This window comes from Sebastes umbrosus, chromosome 5 (genome assembly GCF_015220745.1).
Source record: "Sebastes umbrosus isolate fSebUmb1 chromosome 5, fSebUmb1.pri, whole genome shotgun sequence".
Lineage (NCBI taxonomy): Eukaryota > Metazoa > Chordata > Actinopteri > Perciformes > Sebastidae > Sebastes > Sebastes umbrosus.
In genome coordinates, this window is record NC_051273.1 from 11,065,758 (window position 1) to 11,090,477 (window position 24,720).

The 24,720-nt window shown below is 39.7% G+C and overlaps 1 long non-coding RNA gene across 2 annotated transcripts in view; it reads right to left on the reverse strand.

The window, feature by feature from the left end:
- The window catches only part of LOC119488415, a 174,117-nt gene that overhangs the window by 21,764 nt on the left and 127,633 nt on the right, over positions 1 to 24,720 (reverse strand). The gene's annotated exons all lie outside the window — the stretch shown is intronic.

Here is a 24,720-nt window from a genome sequence, read left to right on the forward strand (position 1 = left end):
CTGCACACAGCACTTTCTATACAAAAACACCAACACACACACTAACACACACACATGGTGCAAGTAATGCCAACTTGGCCAAAAAAAAGAGCTCTTTCTCTTTTTTAACACACATGCAGACGTCCATGTATGCATATATGGATGCGCCACACTTTCTCTCTCACACACACACACACACACACACACACCTACAGGGGGTGCAGTGTGATAATCATATTTGTAGCTATATTTGGCGCCTTGCAGGAACTCCAGTTGACAAATGTACAGTTTTAAATACACATTTGACATGGTCTTCCACCTGTTGATAAAGTTTTACGACCCCGATGACACCTTGTCTTATCAATATCAACAACGAAACGCTCAATTAATCACTAAATTGAGATTTCATTTCAGCTTTGAGATTAGCTGAGAAAGTTCCTGAAGCCTTGCCCTGTGTATAGTTGTGATGTTGATCACACATAAATGTAATAGCAATACATCGAGTCAGATTAGTTAAGATTTTTGGCAGTATATCACTGCCTCCCACACACACACACACACACACACACACACAATCACACACACACACACAGAGCGTATTTGCTCCTAAGCTCAGCTATCTGACTCTGTCTTTACATAGCCTGGTTAAACATTAACTGGGAGCCTTTCTCTTCCCTCCAGTGGTGTCTTTGGTATGTATGGAGCTCAGAGGAGGGCGGGACGAGTCAGGTAATGAGGTTGATGATACTTCCTCTCGAGCCTGGAGGAAATGGGTCGCCATTTTTTCTTTATTATTGAGTTGTTTATTGGTTGCATGTGTTTATTACGTACAGAGACTACGTTTACATGCGCGCTAATATTCCACTATTATTCAGACTATGACAATGTGCATACTTGCCAACCCTCCCGATTTTCCCGGGAGACCCACGTTTTTCATTGTCCTCTCCCGATTTCCTCTCGGTATCACACTTTTCCCGTTTATCTCACCTTTTCTCCTTTTTGTTATCTCAATCTGTTTCTGGCACAGTGTGTATAAGCGCTACAGTTTCCACTCAGACGACAATAGAGTTACACCAAATGTCGGTTCCCAGAGGAAGAAAGCTGCTTGCGACCATAGATATATATATATATGCGCTCGCGACCGACACAACGCAGGTTGAGCTGCGCTTGCCGTACATCACAGCCTGCAGCACCCAAATAGGGCTTTGCTCGACGCAGTGAAAAGCTGTCGTGGCACGGTGCAAACCATTGGAAATAACAGATTTTCAGAGCGCAGTGGTACCGTTGTTGCGTTGTGTCTGAAAGAGCCTTGAAATAAAATACTCAAGCAGGGGCAACAAAATTAATGAATGGATAAAAACTGATGAATATTGGTTCACGCCAGAGGGGCGGAAATATTCAGTATTCTTTCCTGAGAATTAAAGTAAAATTAAAAGTAGGCCTATTTAGAATAAAAATGCTGTTGCAGTGTACTTCTTATTTTGTTATTTTCATTCTTTAAAAGTCACCAGAATGCAGGAAATTTCTGAAACTACATATTTTCAGGGGGAGGACCCCAACTTTGGTTTTGAAATCCTCCCCATTTTTGAGGTCTCAAGGTTGGCAAGTATGCATGTGGGATATGCCGATATTATTCTTTGGACATGTATACAGCACATTAGGAATTTGCGTCTGAATTGGGGATTTTACTGCAGTTTGCGATACACGGCCTCTAGCCTGCTTACAGCCAGCTCTGTGCGTTAAACACAAACCAATTAGCCGACAGTTTGCAGATATGCATGCCCAAAAGAAAAGCCCACGTTTGTGATCGGAAAGGAGAAACACACCTACTTTAAACATTACGAAAGACTCGGATATCAACAGGTTTTGGGATGTGTGCAAATATCGCAACGCTGACCTTTTCAAGAAAGTAGTTGAAGGAATGAAAGAGGGAGGCTGTTTTTGCAGAGTCAAACAAGTCCGCCAACGGTAGAAAACTGTTACCACTGGCACACGTTAATTGGAGTATGTACGGCTGCATGTAAACGGAAATATTAGTGGAACATTCATTCTCATTAGCAGTAGGAATATTGTCTTTTTTGGTATAAGGGAAAAAACTGCTTGGTGACACAGTTTCAACCTGCATCCTTTAGTTCAATTACAGCCTCTCGGCGTGCCTGATGTCCTGGTATGGTTTTGTAGTTTATAGGGCATACAGGGACTTAAATGACTATGGTCATACAGACACATATCTGCATGCAGAAATCCTGAGACACACACACAAAGAGACAGAGAGACACAAATGGCATGGCAGCATGATGCACACATACACAAACACACAAGCCGCTGCTCCTGAGGACCCCGGGAAGCGGTTGGGATGGACCCAGCACTCAGAGCCACTCAAAGCCAATCAAAGCTGATGATAGCTCAGACATTTACACCATCCATCCACTGCCTCTCTCACTCTCACACACTGGGAAAAAAAGTCTTCAGGTGATCGCCATCATCGTTACCACATCACTCACAGAGGGGAAAGACGAAAATAGAGAGGGAGGGCATACAGACAGTAAAGGGTGGAAAATGGCCCATATTTGAAGTACTGATGAGGTGAAAGAACAGTTTGACAGATGCACGGGAGAAACATACACCTATTCTAATGAGATGCTGTCTGGCAGTTGTTGATGCTGATTCATAGAATTCAAGGTAAAAACGTTTCATCAGGTTCATACGTTTGCATCTCTCTGCTCCTTCCTCTGATGTGCAGGGAACTTTAAGCTTTTAAGTTCGAAATCAACTCAAACGAGCACATCATTTTCACAATCTTATATTATGATGGTGAAAATGTCAACACATTCTCATCTAAACTCTGCCGCTTTGTCGTGCCCCTCGGCATCACTTTAGGTTTATAGGCATCAAAACTACATGGTGGTGTGTAAAGTGAAAATGAAACTGAACGTTGGGAACACGGGACACGAACAAACAGCGCCCTTTGTGTGTCTTTCCGCTCTTTAAACTACATCACCACACTCCCGGATAACAGAAAGGGTTCCTTGTGCGACGAACGTATCAAACGCCTCCGCCCGTGATAAAGCCTCGGTATTTGACGCACTGGGAATGAGAACGGGCTGGAAAAAAATAAAACAGTTTTCAATCAATATCTGATAGAAGCGGAGGGAGAGTTAGCATCAGATTACCACTGATGTCTTTACTTTCACTGTCACTGTGCTCCAAATGATTATCAGTCACAAAGAAGAAGTTTACCTAAATGAGTGATAGTAATCATGAGTATCATTAATCAGCTAGAATCTAATCAACACACTCCTTAACTTAAGGAGCTGTTTTGTTTCTCCCAATAATTTCACTCTCCGATTCTTCAGGAAAATTTGTGTTCTTAAGGTCTGATAGAGATGCCTGATGATTCAAGGTCGTCAATGATGCAACGTATCCTCCTACAACGGTTTATATGATTTCTTAAGAAAAGTTATTCCTCATTTTTCATGCCTTTTCCTATAAATGTCTAGCAACATGTGACGCACGTGTCAATTTCAGCTCCAGTCTTTTCAAAATAAACTTATGTCTTCACAGGAAACAACTTGGTTAGGTTTAGGAAAAGATTGACGAATTTGTGGGATGTATATGAATTACAGTGCATTTAATTTTCGTATAGCTATGAACGGTTTATGAGAACAGCCAGAAAGAGAAAATCCTGGATGGATGGAAGTGAGAAGTTTCCTCACAGAGGTGAGAAAGTTATTGTGTTTCTGAGGTAAGGAAGTAACTGTAGTGAGCTTAGTCACACACACATTATGCACAACTGCTTCCATGCTCACTGACACATTTTCCCAACGGCTGAAGACTTTTTAATAAACTTTTAATGACCACTCCAAGAACACGCCCCGTCCTCTGAGTACTGCTCCTCTCCCTCACACACACACACACACACATACAGGGTCCTGTCAGGGCTAACTAAGCGGAGTGGCGGGCAGGGCAGCGTTTGGATTGGCTGGACAGGGGTTGCCGGGGGTGATGGTGGATTTGGTGGACCACCTGCTGAGACTCAGCCGCCAACTGACTGAAAACATTTACATCAGAAACCACCCAGGATAGAGACAGAGAGAGACACAGAGGGGGGGAAAGGAAGTTAAGAAAGTTTGTACTAGATATTTCTCATCAGTGCTGTAAACTGCTCTGATAACCTCAGTTACCTCTAGTACCAGAAATTAAATGGTATTGACGCAGCCTCACTGGCCTTTAAACACAAATAATTCATATTATGGTGCCAGAAGAATGGAAACTTCATATATGATCCAATGCCCACATCATTCACCCCACAGAAAATACTAGAAATCTGTCAAATTTAGCTGTTTTTGTAGCACAGAGGAAGGTTCTGGTAGCTTCACAGACATGTGTTTAGTTTACAGTTGAACATTATGTGAGTGTGAGGGGACTGCACCTGCAGTGGAGGATGGGTGTGTTTAGTGGGGTGAAATACTCCAAATGAGTGTTTAAGGTGTCCATGTGAGTCTAAACACAGCCAGAGCTGTTTGTGAGCATGGAGAGAGTTTGGCCCACAGTCACAGCAACAACAAAGTTTCATTGACAACAGTATAAAAACCTTTGGTGACCGTTTGACCTCGGCTGGGCCAGAATTTATGTTTTTGTTTTTTGGGTCAGCGCTGGTCCTGTACTGGCTTCTGAGTCACATAATTCCTGAAAACATAACTGTACGTCACTGTGCATTGTTTGAACTAAAGTTTGGTGAACCAAAGTTCACCAAAGTTGAGCTCCAGGTGAATCCAAAGATGCAAATTTGCTTCGCAACCGGAAGCAAATGTTTTTGCGCCCCTTCGCTCACATAGAATGGAAGTGAATATTAATTTTGGGCATGTGTGACTGTGCCTTTATATTTGCACTGCATCTTCATTTTTGAGGCAAACATAATACCATACAACATTTATTTGTCAGCCTGTTTTCATGGCTACTTTTTAGATTAAGTTTTACATATAAAAACACACGATCAGCTTAGAAAATATAATTAAACTATCCAAAGTTCTATAAAGTAGTTAAAAAAGTATAAATTAGTTTCACCTTAGCTACAACATTAAATGCTGCTTACATGTTAATGCTTCCGTAATAATGATGAGCCAACATTTTGTCAATAATGCTACTACTTTTACTTAATGTTGCACTGTAGACTTTACTTGTATATTTACAGTGTGTTATTGCTATTTTCTAAATACTTCAATCAATTCAATCACTGCTTTTTAAGAAAGTAAAACCAACTGTAAAGTATTTTCTCAGTTAAATCCAATTAAAAGTAAAGAAAGATTCATGAAAGTAACTTACTTTAATTTGTAGTAATGTATTTTACATTGTGGTATTGACTCATTAACTTCCACTTTTCTTAAGAACACTCAGGTTTTCTTCCATTTTTCAAAGATTTATACTATGAAACATTCATTAACTATGAATATCAGCATAAAGCATCATCAGACTAAAGGAATGGAAATGAACATCAGGGTAGCTGAACTGCAAAAAAAAAAAAAAAAAATCCAATTACAACAAAGAGTATGAGAGTCAGATATACAGACACTCATAATCAGCTTAATTTCAGTCCCAGAGATTGAATAAATTCTGGTACCAAAACTGTTTTAGATGCAGAGCTTTGCAGCGGCCCCTCCAAAAACATCTATCCCCCTCCTCATCCCCTCGTGTATAAGGACCAGGGCCCATATGGGGGTCTGGGCCCACGACTCTCTCTCAGGTCCTCCATATGTGTGTGTGTGTGTGTGTGTGTGTGTGTGTGTGTGACCCGCAAACTGACCTCCTCAAACTTCAAACTGAATACTTCTGGCAGTTACCACGACGACAGAGCTCTCCAAGCCTTATCCTACTTACTGAGACGAGACGAGGAGCGAGGAGGAGGAGGAGGAGGAGGAGGAGGGTGAGGAGAGCAGGAGCGAGAAAGTAAAGAAAGAAGAGAAAGACAGAGAACGGTGTGGACAGAGAGAGAGAGAGACACACACACACACACACACACACCGGTAAAGGGGGGGTTGAGAGGGGGGGGCAGCCTGGCAGAAAGCGAGACTTGCTGCTGTTGCATCTCTGTGTTTTTCATGAGTAGACAGTTTACTGGGAGATTATTCACAGTCTGGTATTTAGCCTTATTAGGCCACTGCTCCCAATACAGACGTCCCCTCCCATCATCCACCGGCCACACTGACGCTGTTTTGTTTGTTTGTTTTTTTACATTTTCCCTCTTCTCTTCATACAGAATATATAAAACTTGGATTCAACACACACTGTGTCCTTTCTGCTGCTGCAAAGTGGGAAAAGTTATTTTTAGGCATCCAGAAGTAAAATTTCGGCACAGACAAACGTTAGGTTGAATCATCACTACAGAAGATAAGCCAAGTGTGTAAGAAAATATCTGTTTCTTTGATTAATTGTCAGGTAGAGGGTACAACCGTGTGCACATAATAACTGAAGGGGAGAAATCATCTGTGACTCCCGACAAGCATTTCAGTAAGAACTTAAAATTCTGCCAATGGTGAGCTGAAACTAAAAAGTATGCTTACAGTTCAAATCAGTTTACTTTCAGATTGTGGGTTGGTTTCAAGTCCTCCAATTAAATAACACAATATGTTCTCATGGTACGCCTGCCGTGCGCTCCTCTCTTGCGAAGTGTGTCGCGTTTTTCTAGTGGTTTTTAGACCCGTGTGAAAGTTTAAATATTATCAACTTTTCAGCGCAAGGCGCGGAGTGGGACAATGGAGAGCTACAGGAATGAGTCCTAAAACCCAGAAATGATTTAGCATTTTAGCACTTTTAGCACCTTTCAGTCAATGGGTTTTTAGTCAGATGCCTGAAATAAAGTCTGTGGTTAACACAAGCTGAAGAGATTTTAACGTTTTGTTTTACGACATAAAATACATCAATAAATACTCCACTCGTGAATTTTGAAGCTTTTACGTGACTTAAAACAGGCGGTTGCTAACAAGCGGCTAAATGAGACTACTAAACGTCATCACGGCAACTCGTCCGCCTCTACAGCCTCGTTCATGCGAACGTCGTATAGTTTGTTTATAGCCTATAACGTTAGCTTTTTATTTCTGGTGATTGCATCAACACTTCAAAAATCATAAAAGTGGTGTTCATTTGTGGAGATTATCTCGCTGAACAAAACGTGTAAGTATCATAAACGTTTGTTCGCCACAGAGCTTATTTTCTGCAATAATCCAAAACCCAATAGAAAAATCCCTTTGGCTTTTAGTCGAGGGAACCAGGGCGATGCTAACTTCCTGGTTGGCCTAGAAAAATACATCATCCCTGGAGCACTCTATGGCAAATGCAGACAAAAGGTTGAGATCAGCGTTATTTAATGACGATGAACTTTATAATTGAATAGCATAGAAATGATCGTGGTTTGGGTTCAAATAACTCCAGAAGTGGTGTAACTTAAGTTCGGCAAATGTTCCTGGTTCACAATTACGTGGATGACATACAAATTAATTTCGTTGATATATACGAATTACAGTGCGTTACTTTTCCGTAGGTATAGCAATGAACGGTGTATGCAAACAGCCTGAGCTATCTGCTGAATCAACTGATACTGTCGTTTTCCTTAGGATGACAGTCAGATTTTCACCTATTTTGTCAACTATGCTGTAGTTTTTGGGTCACAACTGTAATGTCAAAGTGTTTTGAATTCAGACGGGTCTGTTTCTTGCTTCTCCTCCATAGCAACCACATCCAAAGCTAAAGGGTATGGTAGTATTTAGAGCTAGTCGGACATCAAGCTGACGGGAAAAAACTATTTCTCAGAAACAAAGTTGAAATACTTTGAAATACTACAACTGATGGCCACAACAAACCTACTGTTAGTATCCGGAAGGCTCCAGCGTTTCTATGTTGAGGAACACTGAGAATATAATTAAAGGTCCAGTCAAACTTTATGTTACAGTTTTCCTTTTGAATATACATTTCAACTTCTGTCAATTATAGAAGTGACATTTGTTGGATCATTTAAAGCTCTGCGTGATTTCTTGTTTTTGTACAAACCAACGAGTTTGAGCTTTTTTCAGGCTGCACTTCTTCACGAGCTGTAAACTACTCAGTATATAACATTTTATTGCTAATAGCTTCCTTCAAGTGCCATAGAGAGGTCCCTCCATGCTGCTAAATATCCTGTAGGCCCGTTAGAAAACATGGCCAGAGGGCCATTCCTGCTAACAGAGATTCACACACAGCAAGAGTCCTAACTACACCATGTGAGTGTGCGAGAGACCGAGACAGAGTGACGGAAAGACAGACAGAGTCGAAGAAACAAGGTCTATCATCAATTGTAAATGTTTGACTGCGTGCGTGAGCCTTGAGAAGAGCAACTCAGAAAGATCTGATGGAAGGAGACTCAAAATCAATAGTGTCCATGTTTGTGTCCCCGGGCTAGCTGTCACTCACCAGCCCGGGGACTGACGTGATTGATCCATCTCTGCTTTAATCTGAGCTCGACAGCCTCACCTGGCTCGTTCCCAAGGCCACACACTCTACGTGCACACAGCGAGACAAAAACTCTCAGTACTGGGACAGTAAATGCCCCGTCTATGTCCCAGTACCACCACACACACACAGGGACATAATACTAAAAGATGGAAGGAAGACAGCAGTGTGTCCTGTCCTACTCAGGCCTGAACTGTCTTTGTTGTCCTCTCCTGTCCAGCAATGTCCAGTCCTGTTTCGTCTATCACATCGTGCCCATTTTTTCCTGATTTTTCATATCTTGCTGTGTCCCATTCTGTCTTATTCTATAGTCCTGATCTGCCCCATTTTGCCATATATCCTGTCCTGTCTCGTCCTGTCCTTTTTTGTCCTGTCCTATCATAACCAGCCCCCTCCCTTGTCCTGTAATGTCCTGCTCTATTATGTCCTGTCTTGTCCTGCTTGCCAGTTCAGTCCAGTTTTATCCTGTCTTTTTCCGTCCTATCATAACCATCCATTTCATGTCCTGTCCTGTCTGATCTATACTGTCTTCTTCTATCATATAATATGCTTCTCTGTCATATTTTGTAAAGCCATATCCCAACTTGTCCAGCTTGTTCCTTTCCTGTCGAGTCCAGTCCACTCTTGTCTCGTCCTGTCCTGATCTGTCCAATGTGTATATTCCTGTCTTTTTACTGTATGTTATGTTTGCACTAACAATGTAAAAACCAATTTCCTTGCAATAGAATAAATTGTGATTTTAAGGTCAAGGACGAAAAACAGAATCTTTTATAAAAAACTTTTCTCCTTCAACAAGAAGCCGAGACCCGACATGCCGCTAAAATGCTCCAAATCAAACTTCCTCTTCCACATTAACCTTCTCGTCACCTCACTCCAATTATTCAAAAAGTTTGCAGCTTTTAATATGCAGAGCTTCTCACACTCTAACAGCACATCCTTTGTGAATACTTAAAGGGTAATAATAAAATCCTTTTTGTGAGTAGCTATCATTAACACATCTGACTCTTGTTTTTTTTGCATATCTTCGCTGCTACATTCAGTCCATTTTACATCCTGTGCTGAGCTTTCTTATCATTTTGATGTTTTTAATGTCTTGATATATTTTTGAGTTTCATTTTGCTCTTGCTTGCTTTGTTCCATTCTGATAAATTTTTTCTGCTGTAGTCTGCTCTGACATATTCTCGTTTTTTAGCCTGCAAAAATGCTCTGTAAATCAGGCTTTTAACAAGTTTACCGTTTCTATTCAAATACATATTTAAAGGAAACTACTTTCTTAACAACCTGGGTCTTATTTGATGGATTTGGCCATCATTCCTAACCACTGCAATACAATTTTACTAACAAAATGTATAGCTAAACTCTGCGATGGAGTAGGATTGACTTCGTTATACAGATATTATGGCCTAAAACACAAAAATATAAATATTGATTTGTCATTTACTTGGTATACAAATTGGTTAGTAATACTCCTTTAAATCTTTATGGTCTTTATTTGCTGCTAGACTGTGTGTCATGGTGACTTAATCTGCATTAGTCACTTATATGAAGAGTGTAATAATGTGTGTCCTGTGCGGTCACAGTGGGACAGAGATGATAACTGTCCAGGCTAACAGGGCTGAGCTCTCCCTCAGGGCTGCGTCTCACGTTTGAGCTCTGTCAGTCGGTAAATCGGTAAATGATCCGGGCTGTCATTTAATCAATATGAACAGGCAGCAGCTGTCACACATCATCGTCTCCCCCGGGGGTCGTTGTCAAGACTCAACATTAAAAAAGGAGTGTGTGTGTGTGTGTGTGTGTGTGTGAGTGTGTCTTTCATGCTTTATCTGGTCCATTTTTCATCGGCCTTTATTGTGACAAGCAGACTAAATGAAGAGCAGACTCTGGTCAAGCAGAGGGGCCCATTAGTAATATATTTAAAGACACCATTTATTTTGTTTAGTGCAGAAATAATTAGTTGATTAATCAATTAGTCAATTGATCAAATTAATTGCCGATCATTTTGAAAATCAATTAATAATTTTACGTAATTTTTCAAGCAAAGAAGACAAAAAAATTGCTCATTTACTGTGTTTTTTTTCCTCTGTCTTTTATATCTTTGTATCTTCAGGGTTTGGACTGTTGGTTTGACAAAACAAGCATTCAAAGACATTGTGGACTATTTGGGACATGCATTGACATTTTATAGATTAATCAATTAACTGAAAACATAACTGACTAGGGGTGTGACGATTCACTCAGCTCACGATACGATACAATACACGATATTAGGTTCACGATCTCGATACGATACGATATTATAAGAATAATTTGAACAAAACTTGAATGATGAAAATATATGACTGAAAAAGTAGCCTTTTATTCAAAAGACAAAATACAAAGCAATGCTGTTGTTTGCCCTATAGCTCCATTTTTTATGGTATCAGTCCTTCCTCCTGTCCTCTGTCCTCCTGTCCTCTGCTGATGTCACTCATCAGGTAACGTTAGGGTTAGCTGATCAGTTTATCAGTAAGATACATGACAAACTAACCTGAACAGTTAGACTACACAGCCTACTGCCAGCTTTAGTTTCAGTCTTGTGTAGCCGAGGCTTACGTTGCTCCTATACTTTATGAAGATAATAAATTAATAACACGGAGGCTCCGTAGTCTGCACCCTCGTCAATAACAGCGCATCACCGCTTCACGTCTGAAACACGGCTTACTAGAGGGAACTAAAGTCATTCACAACTCAACTAAATAACTTACACGTGTTTACAGTTAGCGAGTTTCCGACCCAGAGCAGCAAGGCCTACTGAAGGAGGCTGGGACATAGAGGCCTCACAGAGCAGCAGGAAGAGCCTGTATGTACGTAGTACCTATTATGCCCTGATATTGCGTTTCATTTTTTCGTCTCGACGATGCATATCGTCACGTTTTTATATTGCGATATTTCCTGGCACGATACTACGTCACACCCCTATAACTGACGGATGAATCAGATCACTTTTCCTGCTGTTTAAAGATAAAATTAAAGGTTTAAGATAAATAAATCAGAGCTGGAGTATGTCTAGCACAATGTTCAAACCTCAAGAAAAACAGTAGAGTAAATAAAGTACGGCTTTGAATGCAGGGCTGTGTATTGTCAAGAATCCGACGATACGATACGTATCATGATGCAGGGGTTACGATTCAATATATTGCGACACTGTAAGCAAAGTGATATATTGTGATTTTTTAAATCTAATTTTAGGAAAACTGTCATAGTATAAAGAACACACCATTATATGCATGAAATCGGATTAAAAAAAAGATGACTTTTTATGCAATCAGAACAGTGGGATCTGCATTTGCATTTGTCACAATCGCTGTCAGAGCACTACATTGAGAGGACACTGAGAGGACGCATCTTTTTCCAAATGAAATAAATTATTGACTGAGTTAATCTTTGCATGTAAGTATATAACTAAAAATCAATGGTGTTTTTGCGAATCAATACAGTATCACAAAACGTAATACTCAATATTTTCTTACACCCCTATTTCAATGGAGTGCAATGCGTGCATATCTGATGTTTCCGCATTATACATTGACAGATAACAGAGCCAATGACAGAGGAGGGGTTTCAGGCTGTTATACTACTGCAGGGGGTATTCCTCTCCTCTTTCCTCCTCTCATCTCCTCTTCCTTTCCTCACCTCTCCTAACGTGAGACAGTGAAATCTCATCCAGCCACTCTGCCTGCCCTTATAGCCAGCAGGGAGGGACATGTCATTTCACTTGTGTGCATGTGTGTGTGTGTGTGTCCCTTTACTGCGCAACACACAATGACGAGAGCAGAGGGAGGAGGCCGGTGGGGGGGTGACAGGGCTCTGATCTCTCAGATAGGGAGATAGCCACCTGATTCAAATGGCTCGCTTGTTCCCGGCAGTCACTTGATCGGCGTGTGAACTGACTCCTCTCTTATTTACAATCAAATGCTGCTGCACTGACCTGCCCAACCCAAACCAACCCAGGCCAGACCTGTCTCTCTCTCTCTCTCTCTCGCTCTCTCTCTCTCTGTCCTATATTTTCCATGTCTCTCTCTCTCCATCCCTCACACACACACACACCCACGCACACATACAGGTGTACTCAGAAACGTTGTGATGGAAACTTCCAAAGATGAGGCCAGTTATGATCACGCAATCTTTTGAAATATGAGCTCAAGTAAAGCTCAAGTTGATTTTGTTCACATGTTCATAAATGTGCGACTCTTTATCAACAATGATTAAAAAAACTCAATTTATAGACACTTAATCAGAGCGTACACAGGAAGCAACGAGCAGCAACAAAAGCAGTTTGTTCAGAGTAAAATGAGGAAAAAGTGAGTTGTAAGAGCAGAGTGACAACAACAGAAATTAGTTCAGAGATTTCAGAGATTACCATATGAACATATTGTCTCATGAAAAACAACTACAGTGTAGATCCTTTTATGTGAAGCAGAATTTGACTAAAAGTTAAAGATTTCTGTGTACAAAATTACATTCAAGTACATTCACTACAGAAAATAATGGTTTCCCTGAAGAGAAATGACTTTGTTTGTTATGTGATTTAAGTGAGATTGAAGTCGATTGCATGTGTAATTGTTCATTTTTCTAATATCTAAGGGCTACAACTTTTAGTTCCCTAATTTCTGATGAGTTTTTGTTTTAGGAAAGCAGGCTCTTTTGCGGCTGATTATATTTGTAAAGTTTTTTGTTTGCAATTCAATGTAGGATGTTATGTTATGACACAATAAATAACATACCTAACCAACTAACCAACCATAGAGTATATACAGGGTAAGGCCATATCTTTAAGATTCGAGGGTTTCAGTGACGTCAACATTTTTTTTAATTTGAGCATCAAGCTTTGCTCCTATTTAACGTATTGTGTTGCAACTTTCTAATGCAGGAACCAATAAGGCTTCTTCTAATCGAATCCAATCTAATCTGTTTAATGGTTTATACCTACTTTTAAGATGATAGAGAAGACTCACTGTGCTGCACTGATTTATGGACAATATTACCCACCCTGCTGACAGGATTTACACCATTCGTTGTTGACTTTAAGGGGGGAAAAATCTGAGAATAACACATTTTGTAGAATAGAAAGTCCTTATTATACAAAAGTGAGTTCATAACTTGTGGACAATAACAACTGCTCATCTAAAAATGTTGCCAAATGTGCCTCGGTCTGAGTCAGGGAGCAACAACTTGGTTCTACAGCATCTGTCTGTCTGCCTGTCTGTCTGTAACTGTCCTGTCTGATTATCTCTCCCAGTTGGCCCCGAGGGGACACCCACACTGAAAGAGGCCACTCTTCCATTCAACAACAGCTTCTGTCAGAGACTCGGAGAGAGGGAGAGAGAGAGAGAGAGACCTTATAGTCACCAGCTCCAGAATAGCCTGATAGTGACTGATGCAATCAATCGAAATCTACACTACAGTCTACATGATCGACTGGGAACGAGGTTTTACGCTTAATAAAAGAAAATTGCTCATGCATAGGAGCCGAACAAAATGCAGAAACGTGAAGACGGAAAGGGTGTTCTTCCAAATTCATGTTTTACAAAAATACAGATGAGATTTGAGCCAATGTCATGAACACCCTGTAGCAGCAGTTTACTATATTAACACACTACTATCACCACATGTCTGGCTCGTATCAGTTTGAAGCAGTCAAAACAAACTCCTGTATAGATATTTAGTGTTTAAATGAGCTTCACAGATGTGAGATACTGTATAATCTGTAGGATGACAAGATGTCTGATTACATTACAGCACTAATTAGGACATTATTATCATCTTAAAGATTAACGGTGCCATTAAATCGATCATGTGTAACAGTTTTTATGAGCCGTGATGTTAAACGGTTAACAATTAAGTGGGAATTCCTTCTTGACAACAACCCACAGTGTGCCCTCCTACTGATATCAGCTTTAGGAAAATGTGTTTTAGGAGTATATTATATTATATTAAAGGGACTGTATGTAAGTTTTAATATGTATAAACATGTTTTAATCGTTTTTTAATGCCAATATGCCGCAGGTGTCACTGTTAACAAGCAATTTCTGATTCTTACATAGAGCACCTTTAAGTTATATTTTGGAACAAACTTGAATAACGGGGGGAAATACAGCAAACAGGAAGACATCCTGAACACATAATGTGTAAAGTAACCTGTGATCCACACTGTTAAAAACTTTAAAATGCTTGTTACAAATGGTGATTCATAGATGACAATGTAAGTAAACCAGCAGAGGTCGGTGGGTCGGATGAATAACTCCCCACTGAAAGAGATATGACATTTCCACATGGAGGAACGTAATCTGGGGTGATGTTCTGTGTGTCAACATGATTTGCTGTAACAGCCCGGTATCGCGGCACAGAAGGGTCTAAATTCATCAGCATGTGACACAAAAACATTTTGGCAAATGGCATTTAGAGGACGCTTTCATCATCATCCACTGAGCACAGATGCTTTTATCTGATTCTTGAAGAGGGGAGGAAGTAAGTGCAGACTGAGGGGAAACACAAGTGGGGAGTGTCGTCTGGAGGATGAGCTTGGCCTACATGGATGTATGGCCTGTGTGTGTGTGTGTGAAGCTGAGAGCGCTGTCATGTTGATGTCACTGACAAAGCCTTTGAACAACTCCAGTATCTCTGTGACACTTTGTAATGTAAGCCTGCCCTTAAAACACATTAACACCTCGTCCTGTGGGTTAACACACATTACCAGTGTCGACTAACAACATGTGGAAATGTGATCTCTCTTGTTTATTTAACATATTAGCAGTATTGGCTGGCATTAAAGTCTGTGTAGGCACTTTATTAAAAGCAGTTTGTAAAGTGATCTTAAATCATACAATGAAGAAAGAAAAACCCATTATCATCATAATATAAACTCTGTTAAGTATTGTGAAAATATTTCATTATTGCTGACAGTGGCTTAGTCTAAAGAGACCAACTCTATAAGCACATTTTGGGCCTTCTAACAGCAAAAAACAAACTTTAAACTAACATTATTTATCAACTTGATACTTCATCACTTCTTCTCTAACTTTATGATAATTGCTTATAAACATGATTTTTTGGAATAAAGACTTGTTGCAGAAGTCTAAAATGACTGAATTAATTATTTCTTCTTGATGGTTATTAATGTGTTTTGTCATTTCAATCTTAAAAAGCTCAGTTTGTTGGAAAATACAGGGTTACCACTTCAATACTTTTGTACATATTGGGATTTTAATAAGGTCAGAAGAAAAGAAAAATAAATATTTGAAGACAAAAAAGGTTGATTTTGCAATTATTATTATTATTATTATTATTATTATTATTATTATTATTATTATTATTACACAGCAGTGGGTTCAATGGGGTAAAGTCGATGTCAACAACACACAAAGGTTAAGGTATAGGCCTCTGTTTTCTTTAATTTAACAAATACAGTTTTTGCATAATCCCATTAGTAGCAGTGTCTTTATTATAATAATTAGAATATATATATATATATGTATATAAAATACATACAGTAGTTTTAATTCTAATTCATTATAGTCAAAAACACCAAATGTGAAAAATATTAAGATAGATATAATAGATGTATAGATAGTCTCATTGTAAGTACACACTCACTAACACGCACACGCACACGCACATGCACATGCAGTTTCTGCAGCATCCATTCAGAAGGCTCCCGCATGTCCCCGAGGGCTAGAAAGGCACGCGGGCTGCACACCCATTTCTAAAGCTTTTATTCTGAAAAGCAACAAACGCAGCACAAGCGAGCAGCAGCACTGTGGCTGCTGTGTGGAGCATATATACATCCATCCTGCTGTTATGGCACAATAATATGGGACTGCTGAAATAATAAGCAACACTTTTATTTTAAATTGAACATTGGCCACTTTATTCTCTTATTGGCATATTAATATAAGAGTCGTATTTTATTCTATTTTAGCCTATTTATTTTTTATTTTAATCTCTTTCAGACCATCCAACATGTGTCCCTACACTTTTTTTTCTCCATCATTTCTGGATGATATTTTAAAATAGGACACCCCCCCCTCAGCCCAGTTGAATGTGCGAGTGGAGTTGTTGGTCAACAGTTGGGTCGGGGGCCGGGTGGAGGGAGGGGAGGGACATGAACAATGGTCGGTGCTGTTAGAGAGAGAGAGAGAGAGAGAGAGAGAGAGAGAGAGAGAGAGAGTCAGGCTGATGACAGAGTGAAAGAGGTTAGTGTCTATGCTGGGAAATGAGAGCAGAGGAGGGGGGTTCCTGTGTCTGTTGGCTTGTTAATGATGATTCAGTCCCATCAGCTCAACAGCCTTCTCTATGAAGGAATCTCTATAAAACCAGCTCCACAACAAGAAACACATCTGAAAACAGCTAAAGTATCATTATAAAAAAAAGTCTTTATAGATCACCAGGGACTTCAATAAAAGCCCATCAAATTAAAATCAATACATATAAAAACAGAAATCTGAATTCTTCTGCAAACTTTTAAAAACTCGTTTGTTGTGCCCAATTCGATCAAAATTTTCAATTTTAAATAATGTTTCTTTTATCTCCTATTTATGCTGTTTTTATATAGATCTTGTGCAGTATGGGTAATGTGCAATATTTGTTGTTTACATTGTTATGTGTTTTTTTCTGTTTACATGTGGATTGTTGTTGTTTGCTTTTAATGTTTTTATGAATTGATGCTGCTGTGGAGGCAGCTGATGGTGTGCAGCACTGAGTCCAAGACAATTTCCTCCAAGGGGACAATAAAGTGTATCATATTTTATCGTATAGTATTTTTAACGAGGGAACAAAATCATCATTTTTTTCTGGACATTTCAGATGATAAATGGTGAAATCTTTGGTCCACAATTTCGTTGGCAGACTGCTGTGTAACGAAAAACACCATTATATTTATCTAATGACTGATTTCAGAAGAAGCAGTAAATCGAGACCACTGTTTAAAAAAAAAATAAATTAAAAAAAAATCGCCCTGATTCAACAAGTGATGGTGCCAGAAATCCAAGCTGCGCCTGCATGTGCAACAACAACAACACAGCTGCAACACCTCAGCCAACCGGATCACAATCTGCACCTCGTGAGTGTTTAAAAGACAGAGAGTGTGAATCCTGCAACGATTTGGTGTCTCCACAAAGCATCCCACCCTCCTCTAAATTATTGTTCTGCTTCAAAATCTATAGACAAAAATGTCTTATATCCTCCTGAGACCCAGCCCATTGACATGTGTCCTCTGTAGTGGACATTTTGTCCACGTGCATCTCCTTTTACTCTTTTGACCATCAACCCTGGTGTATTGTAAAGAGGACATCATGAGCTTTCCAGTGATATGGCATGTGTTTTTTTTTTTTAAATCAAGTTGAATGTATTCTTGGTTTAATATCACTCTACTTTTTGTATCTTAAAAATTCGGCTGTCTTTTCACACTGAAATGGTCCTGTGGTCCACTACAGTGGACATATTGCAAAATTAGAAATAAAAATTAAAAAGTCTAAATTGTAAGATTTTCTTTTAACCCTAAATAGGAAGGAAATCACACAAAAAAAGAAATTGGAAGACACTTTTTTTACTCTGTTTCCAGGAGGATATATTGCTGTTTATGGGCTGGGCCATTATAAACAAGTCATTTCTCCTGTTTTCAGGCTATATATTTTATCCAAAATGTGCAGTGATTTTCCTGACAAATAAAATCAAGAGGGTGTCAGATCTTCTTCTTTTTTTTGGGCTTCCACTGCAAACTGTTACCCTCCTCCTCCTCTTCCTCCTCCTCCTCCTCCTCTCAACCCTCCCCATGCAGACCCAAGGAGGGAAACCAGTAAACACAGTCTCCACATTTCTGGACAACAAAGGCCTAGCAGACCGTGAGCCACTTTCACTTGTAGCTCCACTATGGGCTGGTCCCATCCAGCCAGCCATCCAGCCAGTCACCTGTTGCTTCAAACTGCCTCAATGAGCTAAAGAGATGACATTATAACAAGATCATTAAATTAAAAAACATGATGTCTGCATTGTTGATAATTAACTTTATTTTATTCATGTGATTTAGAGCCGGTTTGTTTGTCCCCTTTCCTGCCTTTTCACACTCAATCTGTTCAGATTTACTGCTGAAAAAGCAGCAGTGCATCCTCCACTCTCCTCTCCTCTCCTCTCCTTTCCTCTCCTCTCCTCACTCTGTTGCTGTTTTATTCAGAGACCATATAGCTCGTGAGTGAGTGAGTGGATGGATGTCCTGAACTGGAGCTGCATTGTCCTGTTCTTCATTCTTCAACAGCAGCCAGCAGCTCAGCAGCCAGCAGCACAGCCAGCCAAGCGTTTGACGTTATTAAATAATAAAGAGATGCTGATCTGGTAACAATGTTGTGAAGGAAAAAAGGCCAATTAGCCCGCCGTTATACTGTCATTATGGCTGTATTAACTCGAATTAGTCATAAGACAATGTGCATATTGACACTTGAATTTTTTTGACTATATGAAAATTAGTCTGCTAGATGTGAAAAATTAGCACTAAAATAGCCTGATTAGTGATCGGTATTTACACAGCCATACAGTGGGCCTAGATATAAAATACATATTTAATATATATATATTGTGGAATACAAAAAAAATGAAATAAACAGCCTATAATTAGAATTTCTGGACTAAACAAACGGTGTAATTTGAGGTCTCTTGGTTTACTATCATCTAATTATCAGTTTGTAATTTATTATACAAAATGATGAGGCAGGAGTTAAGTTATGGCTTTTATAATTCAATAAAAAGTACATTAAAGGAATAATAATATTACTCACAAATTGTGGAGTCATAGCAGCTTTTGTGTAATGAGCTCAACTGATTTATTAGGGAGAGATCAGATCAGTCAGATCGGTTTAGCTGAAGGGTTTCCCTGCATGGCTACAGTAGTTACAACAGGCCTTTATATTGTTGTGTGTCGACTCTTCTCAGAGAAAAATCCCCCTCCACCTCCTCTGTCTCTCCTCTTCCTCCCCTTTGTTGCACTTTCTCCTGGCTAATCTCTTCAAGAAGCAAAATACACATATAGTATAATAAGACTGAGGCTTTATCAATGTGTTAACTCAACACAAGTCATCTTTTACACCTAGAGACATTGTTCACCATCACTCCACTCAGTCATCTTCTACATAACTTTATCAAACTAGAGAATGCCATATGAAAAACTAATTGTTTTTCATTTGAATGTGGTGGGAACCAGAATAGTAAACAAGCCAAACCAAGAAAGGGGATATTTTAACGCTTTAAACAGCCACACAAGTGTATTTTTACAATATAGTCAGTCAGAGCCACAGTTATCAGCCATAATAATAGTAATGAATAATAAATAGTAATGATTGGCAGTATAGTGATGGTTACTGTGTAAATAGTGAATGCCAAAAAAAAGAAGAAAAATAAAAAATACTCAATTAAAATGTTATAAAACTATGGAAGTAGCTGAAAATGAGACCTTTTAATGTCGAAGCTGGTGCAGGTGGTGCTGAGTCAAACTGCTGTTGCCTATAGTTTTTACCCTATTAGCTATTTATGTATATATTAATAATTTGACATCTTTGAAGAGGCCTAACATCCATCTAAATGCTGGTGGAGCAGAAGTTAAATCAAACTTTTACAAGTCTATGTAGGTTATATTGTTATACTCAGTAACTTATAGTTACTCTAAAAATAAAGAGACACCAAACTGTTGGTTGTTTTCTTGTTGATCTGCTGCACACCGTGCAATCCTTTAACGATGGAGCTCTATAAAGCTGTCAGCATCAATGAGCAGAAATGATAAACGGAGCTCGAGCTGCTGGTGACGTGGTGGGGGAGGAAGAGGGGAGATTGGAGGAGGAGGAGGTGGAGGAGGAGGAGGAAGAGGAGGGGGTGTAGTAGAGGCCTCGAGCCTCTGAGAATGCAGGCCGAGAGCAGCGCGAGGCTGATGGCATGCTGGTCTGTGTCAGTGTGTGGTCCTATTCAATGGGAGGGAGTGTGTGTGTGTGCGCGCGTGTGTGTGTGTGTGTGTGTGTGTGTGTGCATGAGAGAGAGCACTCTCACACACACACACACACACACACACACACACACCGCCCGCTTCCCTTCCCTGCACCTGCGCTTGATCAGCAGGCTACTGGCTGCCATTCAGTCCCCTCTGTGCTCCAAACACACACACACACTCTCTCACACACACACACTCTCTCTCTCTCACACACACACACGCACGCACGCACACACACACACACACACACACACACACACACACACACACACACACACACACACACAGACACACACACTGCTCTGACAGTTTTGCTATTCACCATCTTACAGTGTTTCTCTGTGATGAAGGCAGAGATATCAGACAGTCTTTAAATAAACTTCAGGGTTGGAGAATAAAACATAAACACCGTTTGGTTGATTATTTTTTAGAAGTTTTCAGATGTATTTACTCAGCAGCAGCCCTATGGGAAGGCTACATTCACTTTACTAACTTTACTTTCACTTCAAAGAGACAAAATAAGCCTACATTCATTCATCAGACACATTATAGTAACGTCTGTAGGCTCCTTTAAAAGGCCCAATCTGCACTTCTTTAGCCATACAAATCAGACATGGCCTTTACTAACATAACGAAAGCATAACTGAAAAGATGTGGAAAACATGACAAATATTTCATACTTAAAAAAAATACTGCTTGTGTATGCTGTAAAAAAAGTTGTAAAATCAGATATCTAACATGCCTCAGAAAATATTGATTTGAGTTCTTCCTATTAAAAGACCTGCCAATCAGTCAGGGAGTGAAAACATGTCACAATCCTGTTTTTTTTTCAAATATATATATATATATTTATATATTTGGGGAAAAGGTCTCTAACATCAATGAAAATGCATAAATAAATAATTTTGAAAATATACCATTTATTTCTGTAATTGTTTTATGATATGAGTATAGGCTTACCCATTTCTAATAGGCTAACACTACCGTCCAGTTCAAACAGGCCTATAATGAATTATTGTTTTTCCTGAACACAACTGGATTACTTAGAAGACTACATATATTAAAGTAAACTAACCAGCTGAAGCACACATTAGGACCATAGGACCGCTTCATGTGTGCGTGACGTCATGCCTCCTCCTCCTTATTATCAGCAACGTGGTGAAAAAGGGAAAGTGGCTCTCGTGGGATTACAGGCCACTAAACTCGTTTTGTTTGTGTGTGTGTGTGTGTGTGTGTGTGTGTGTGTGTGTGCGCGGGTGAAGGGGGGTCATTTGACCTAATTTTAAAAAATCATATAATCTCAACAACAAACATAGGATTTGGAGAGCGGCCAGTATAAACGACACACCTAACTATGAGCTCACATTGTGGATTAATCTTCTTTTCTTTTTTTTTTAAATTAGATTATTTTATTTCATTTTATCATTATTTCATTCATTTTGTCGTTTTTTATCTGACCTGCTGTGACCGAGCCAAATGCTAAAATAAATTGCATTATATATTACAGCCTAGTAGCCTAACCTGTTCCTGCCTACAACAACGAGAAAAAGTGTAACACCTAGAAGATGTTGTGATAAAGGCCACAAAGAGCTCTAGCTCACACGCGCACACACACACACACACACGCGCCAGGTTATCGTGGATAACATCTGGGAGCTTTTTTTTGTTTTGTTTTTTAAAGCGGGGGCAAAAAAAAAAAAAAAGCAGAGGCGCGCGCTTACCACCTGTTGCAGTCCAAATATCCTCGAGCTGCGACAGCCAGACTCTGCACGCGAGCAACAGAAGGGGAGACGGATGGATGGATGAACGGACCGATGGGCACAGATAGAGAGGCCTGGATGGATGGAGGGATGGATGGATGGATGAAAGGATGTATGAGAACACCTTGACTCTCTATATGTCACACAACACACACCTGGTTGTCCGCGTTGTGAATGAAAATGTAACTTTTATGCGCCTCTTACAGCACTTTTTATTCTAACAAAGATAGGTAGAAAATGTCACGGTGGCTTCAATCCCCTGTCCACGCATTATTATCACTGTATATGAGGTGTGTAACATTTGAGACACTTGATTCCCTGCAGGCTGTATCACCGTCAGCGCCTTTTATTTAATGTTTGAACAGGAGCGCCACTGAGCTTAAAGCGCCTCCGAGATTAAATCACATTTTGGAAAGCGCGCATGGGGCGAAAATGCGGGCTAATATTTTTCTACCGAGATAACCAGTGATATCAGTGTTTTCAGATTTACCGTGTCCTACTTTGGGACTGTTTGGCCTCAGCTCACACAGGGGAAACTATTTTATATAAAGACTATTTTAATAATAATAAATAGTGATTTTACGCATGGATGCGTAAAATAAGGGGCATCAGTAGGTCTATACCAAATATACAATAAAAGCATATGACATGCTTTTGGGTTTTGTTTCCAATTGTCAGAGGTTTGGGGCCTTGTGTCAACATGCAATCTTTACAGGCGTTACAAATAACAGCTTCTTTTTTTTAAATACAAGTTAATCATGAAATGCGTAAAAGTATTCTCTCCATTCAAAAAAAAAAGAAAAAAAAGCTTTTCCACCACATCAAAGGTGCAGCCGGGGAAAAAAAAATACAATCATTTGTCTATAGGCCTCCGGGCCTGCAGGGATCCGGTGCACCATGCAGAGAGAAGAAAACACGAGAGTTTAATGCGTCTTACTCGTCCGACCTTTCAAAAAACAAGTTGTTTATCACCGGTGTTCTCGGCTATTACAACCAATTCAGCTGCTCGGATCAATAATTAATGGGACAACCAACGATCCCTTGACCTCTTGAAGGTCCGGCTGAGAGAGAGAGAGAGAGAGAGAGAGAGAGAGAGAGAGATGGAGGAGGAGAGAGGGAGAGAGAGGAGTGGACGGATAAATACCGAGGGGCCTCTTCAAATATTCATCTGCCGGTTAATGTGAGCTCCAATCCCCCGGGACTTCAGCCTGCAAGACACAACGGCCCTAATCTACCTCTCTCTCTCTCTCTCTCTCTGTGTGTGTGTGTGTGTGTGTGCGCACATGATGAAATAACTGAGCTTGTGCGTCGTGGTTTCTATTTTCTAGTTGCTGCGGACCGTCAAGCCAAAGTTTGTTGCCTATTTCCTAAAAAAAGGGGGACGATTTTTCCACCACAAAATACCCAACATCCCCAGATATAGACATGTCATTTCTCCTCTTCTAAGATCAATCAAAAATAATAATAATCATCAATAAGCACTGCTGTTGATTCACAAGCTACTTTTTTAAAACATATTTTCTTTATAAATTAAACATAACATTGCATCATATATTATTTTGTAGAATTAATAGTTCTCTTGGGCCTGCTGCTTTTGAATAGGACATGAGACTGAGGGAGGAATAATAATAATATAGGCATTAATCAGATGTGTGTGTGCGCACATGCACACACGCACACGCACGCACATGCACACACACTCCCCCCCAGATTTAAAACCGTTAGTTAAATTCAGAGCGAGCAGTTAGCTCATCATAAGGATTATTATTATTAAAGCAGCCTGGCATGGAACAGAAACGCATGGGAACATTCTGGAACCGGTTCTGACATTCTGGAACCGGTTCTGTGTTCTGTGTTCTTTTTCTTTTTTTTTTTTTAAGACAGGAGGTGGTGGTGGTGGTGTCACCGGAGAGCTTGAACCGTGAGAACCGGGGTTAACGGGGAAACAGCAGGCCACAGTTTGATTAAACATTAAATTAAAAATGGCTTTCACACTCGAGACTTTTACATGCATCCCGGCTGGTCTCCCTTCAAGAGGGGCTCACCTTCAATTTAGACCTAATTGAACATTTAAGGATGATAAGCTGCTGCTCCTCCATGAGTTGGAAGAAAAAATATGGCAGAGAAAGAAAAGTCCAAAAAGTGTCATCATCACACCTTATTAGTTAAAGCAAACATGAAGTTAGAACATGAGAAAGCTCACAGGATTATTAGGTTGTTGTTGTAAATACTCATAAATATCCAGATGTGCTGTTGTCACAGTCAAGTGTCATTAGAAAAATAAAAAATCCAGCAATAAACCCCAGTTTACACAAATCTATAATAACTGTGAAAGAGGGGATATAAATCTGATTTATGCCTATGTTATTGTTATTATTCCTCCCTCAGTCTCATGTCCCATTCAAAAGCAGGCCCAGAAAACTATTAATTCTACAAAATAATATATGATGCAATGTTAAATTAATTTAAAAAATATTTTTTTTAAAAGTAGCTCGT